Genomic DNA, 4,933 nt, shown 5'->3' on the forward strand with positions numbered 1-4,933 from the left:
GTTCAGTTCTTTGCTATAGATGGCACACCCTCACTTCAGAAACTTAGGGTTCTGCCTTCTGATTCTTCTACTATGGTTTGCCAGATACTCGGCACAACATCATTTTATATCAACAGATCCAACAGGTTGTAGAGAACAACTGGTGGGCTGCCTCGTCCACCGTCTGAACCTGTAGCACAGTCCTTTCTTCCTTCATGCCCCACTCAAAGCTGCGTGAATCATGCTATGGGTTTCTAAGTTCTACATCAGCAAGTTTCAGTCACTGTGTTTGCCAAATTTTGCTACATTTTAGATAACCCACCTGCCTCAAATTATCACTGATCAACACTTCTGTTCTCTCGTTGGCTGGCCTCCACCCTCAAACATGACTCTCTTCCCTTACCTCAAGGCCTTTGCTCATTGTGTTCCTCTTGTCAGATCTACCCTTTCTTTAGCTTTATCCAATCTCTCACCTTTTGACATAAAACCCTATCTTCCCTGTGAAGACTTTGACTTCTTCTGCCAGGTCATGTCTCTCCTGTCTGCAATTGCATGATTTCTAGGTGCATGTTGGTGCAACTTGATACTAACATACTAATCATTGAATAATGCTTGCCCAGTGCTTAATGTCCATTAACCGTTTTATCCTAAAATTAAGATCTCTTTAAGGAATGGGTCCAAATCTTCCTCCCATTTTGGTAGGCACACAGCTAGTTCTTGTTGGTGGATACTGGCTGTTGGAGCTATTCCATCCTTATCCCTCAACCAAAACCAGCAGGGCTCATAGTACTACCCAGTGTATACTGTGAGGGCTGAAGCTCTCTGGGGGTCCACACTTCTCTTCTCTATACCTAATCCAGAAAAATTCTATGCATTGATAGACTTGTCAACAACCATGCAAGCTCATGAATTGTTAGTTGTCCCCTCAAATTGTTTCCATTTGGAAATTTTGCCTTCTTACTTGGCACAGCAGTCTGATCGTGCTGCCAAAGTGCTTCACTTAAGAAGATTGTCAGATCCTACTTGGGTCTTAGCCTCTTTTGCCTCATGTCAAGTGTCCTTGACACCACTTATTAGGCACATCCCTCTCCCAGACTCCAGAACAAACCTGAAGTTTACCTATGAAACATTTAAGGAACTGCAGCAGTCCACTGTGATTCACATCCCCCAGACCTTGGGCTAGAAAGCCCGATAGTTGACCTTGTCTTTATTGCTGAGACTTGGGCTCCTCATTTCCCTGGGGCCAAGAGCTAGAGCCTCTTGTGTTCCCTGTGTCAGACATGCAACCAATACTCCAAAATCTGTTTTATTGAGGATTCTTGCACACTTGCCTGATTCTGCCTGCTCCTCTGGGCCTCCTGGTGCTGGCCTCAACGGGATTTACCAGTAAAGCTTCCCTTTTTAAGTCATATGAAGTCTCTTGATATCAATCTTTTGCCCAATTTTCACCTAAGTCCACAGTCTACCTGTTGGATTCAACTTCTTTCAGGCCTATGGTAGAATATTTCTGGCCTTTGCCTGCTGAAGAGAGAGGGCAAGCAGGGAGAGGAGCAGCCTGTGGCTGAACCCTGGAAGAGCAGCACAATGAACAAGCAGTGTGACAGGCATTGTGACAAACCAGGGGTGGTTCCGATGGGGTCTAAATTCAATCCAGGAGGCAGGACATAGTGTCCCGGTACAGTTGGAGGCAAGAGATATCTAAAACATCATTAATGATGTTATGGAGGTCTAGAGAGTGCTAGTGTAGGCTAAGTTCCCAGCTCAGAGAGAAGATGGATACATGAACTCAGTTACACAGTCAAGGTGAGTATTGTAGAGAGTGCCTTAGTGAGCACTTAGGTTCCCAGGACTCTTGTCAAGATTTCAGGTACCTGGGGCACCTGGGTGGCTCAGTCGGCTAAACGTCTGACTTCAGCTCAGGTCATGATCTCACAATTCGTGGGTTTGAGCCCTACATTGGGGTTCTGTGCTGGATGCTCAGAGCCTGGAGCCTTTTTCAGATTCTGTGTCTCCCTCTCTGTCTACTCCTTCCTTGTTCGCACTCAGTCTCTCTGTCTCAAAAATAAATAAACATTAAAAAAATTTTTTAAAATTCAGATACCTAATTTCCACTGTCTGAGAGGCTAAGATGCTGAAGTACTTTCTTCTGTGGTAGGGCAGTTAGGACAGACTTTGGAAAGAAACAACCCTAAACTCTCCATGGTTAAAATAACAAAGGTTGATTTCCTACTCATCCTACCATTAAAGGTCCTGTAGGGTCAGAAGCAGCTCTGTTTCACACAGACATCACTCAAGATCTCAGGCTGATGAGATGCTATCATTCCTGGTACTGACATCATCTGGAGGCGCAGATTGTCTCTGAGTTTATTGCTGCAAAGTCTAGAGAGTTGCATATAAGCTGTTAAATGTTCTGGACTCTTCTGATCACATTTCATTGGCCTGAATGGACTCATAATGGCACACTTTGAAGGGTAAGGTTCTATAATCTTCCTATATCTGGAAGTAGAGGAAAATGGGATGTTGAAACAGGAGCAATGCCTATCAGATGGACTCAGGATCAACTCATAAACTGGACTTTATTTGTGTGTATGTGCTTGGTGGGAGGTTAGGGGACACCCCATTATTGTCTCATACTGGGAAGAGTAGAATAGAAGAAAAGGACAGGTTGGCTCCCAAAAATCCTCCATAGAGAAAAATATATTCTGAACCATAGCCATAGTTTGTAGTCTGGAGCTGATTCACCTTTGGTTGGGCCATCTGTCCTGGGCATGTGTCTTCTCATTCACCATTCTTAGTATATCAGGGCAATATAAAGGTAAACCCAGCCATCAAAATGGGCTATTATTTTCCAGTGGGGATATTTCTACAATGAACTTCCATGCTCTGTCTCCACTTGTTGTCATTATGTGAATCACATCATATTGAGCAAGTTGGCCCTGCCTAGGGTTGTGACCCATGGCTATAGAAAAGCCCCAGAACTGGTTTGGGAATTTGGCCATCTTCTTTGATTTTATGAACACCATGCCTTGTCTGACTGACTGACTCACTGTATCCTGGGAACTTATTGAAATAACTTCAGCTTTCAAAAAAAAAAAAAAAAGAAGAAGAGTACAACTAATTAGATGTAATTCAACTTATTTTTTTTTAATTTTAAAAAATGTATACGTACACAGGCTCATGCATACAGAGATACATACACAAATTTGCTACCTTTCAGAACAAGGGAATTGTACTTCACGGTTTAAGAAGCACTTTGAAGAACCTCTATGCCGTCATAGAGTAACAAGAGTCATTTCAATTGTAAAACCCATGTGGAAATAGCTCTGCCGTAGCTCCCTCAGTGGACACTCAAAAGAAGTGTTCTGTTCATAGGCAGAGCCTTGAGTGTCAGGACTCACAGCGTGGAAGGGCTTCAACGAAGAAGCGAGGGATGGGTTTCACAACCGTACAGGATTCAAGTTGGCCCAGCCCTGAGGGTCTTTGTGAGAAGTCCTTTCCAGCCCACTCCAGCAGGACCCACCCGGGGCGATGCTCCCGAAGCCCTCGTCACCTTCCAGACTGGAAACTGCCAGTCTTGCTAGACGCGGCCATGCAAGGAGGGAAGAGTCTTAGAAACTGCTTGTGGATGTTCACACAGTGTTTATTTGATTTGAGAAGCGTTCTCTTCTTACCCAGCAGTTGTGGGCTTTTCTTGGCACCAGGTGAAGAGGTGACTTCTGTCTTTGAGTCAGGGCTCATAATTGGGCTGTCTGTTAGCAGAGGTGGTGAGAAAACAATGCTAATGAGGTCAAGGGTTCAGGGCCCACGTGGGTCCATTAGCTCTCCTTTGTTCATTGGCCAAAAGTCAGGATAGGCATACCTCATTTTATTGAGTTTTGCTTCATCACACCTCACAGATATCATGGGCTTTTGCTTTTGTCTTTGTTTTTGTAAATCGAAGGATCAAGACTTCAGCAGGGGAAGTCACTGCAGATGTGGTGGAAGGAGCAAGAGAAGTAGGTTTGGAAGCAGAGTCTGAAGATGTGGGTGAATGGCTACAGTCTCTTGATCACACCTGAACGGAGGAGGAGTTGCTTCTCATGGATGGGCAAAGAAAGTGGCTTCTTGAGATGAAATCTCCTGCTGGTGAGGATGTTGTGGAGATTGTTGACATGACAACCAAAGATGTAGACCATCACAGTGACTTAGCTGATAAAGCAGTGGCAGGGTTTGAGAGAGTGGACACAAGTTTTGAAAGAAATTCTGTGGGTAAAACACTATCAGACAGCATCCCATGCTGCAGGGAAATCATTCATGGAAGGAAGAGTCAGCGATGCGGCAAATGTCACTGTTGTCTTATTTTATGAGATGGCCGCAGCCACCCCAGCCTTCAGCAACCACCGCCCTGACCAGTCAGCAGCCGTCAGCATCGAGGCAAGAACCTCCACCAGCAAGAAGATTAGGACTTGCAGAAGGCTCAGGTTATGGTTACCTTTTATGAGCAATAAAGTATTATTTAAATTTTTTAAATTTATTTTTGAGACACAGAGAGAGAGAGAGAGCATGCCAGCAAGGAAGGAGCAGAGAGAGAGGGAGACAGAGTATCCGAAGCGGGCTCTGTACTGACTGCAGAGAGCCTGATGCGGGGCTTGAACTCACAAACCATGAGATTTTGACCTGAACCGAAGTCAGACAGATGCTCAACTGACTGAGCCACCCAGACACTGCAGTAGTAAAGTATTTTTTAATTAAGTTGTATACATGTTTAAAGACACAATGCTATTGCATACTTACTAGACTACAGTATAGCGTAAACATAACTTTTCTATGCACTTGGAAACCAGGAACATCATTTCACTCGCTCTACTGTGATACTCCCTTTACTGAGGCAGTCTGGAACCGAACCCACAGTATCTCCAATGTTTGCCTGTAGCCTCCGTGTCCAGCTACTATGATGAAAATATAGATTGGGAGA

At 44.4% G+C, this 4,933-nt stretch overlaps 1 pseudogene; it reads left to right on the forward strand.

The window, feature by feature from the left end:
- The window catches only part of LOC115287105, an 82,730-nt pseudogene extending 78,271 nt beyond the window's left edge, over positions 1–4,459 (forward strand).
- Positions 4,460–4,933: the final 474 nt, after the last annotated feature.

This window comes from Suricata suricatta, chromosome 3 (assembly GCF_006229205.1).
Source record: "Suricata suricatta isolate VVHF042 chromosome 3, meerkat_22Aug2017_6uvM2_HiC, whole genome shotgun sequence".
Lineage (NCBI taxonomy): Eukaryota > Metazoa > Chordata > Mammalia > Carnivora > Herpestidae > Suricata > Suricata suricatta.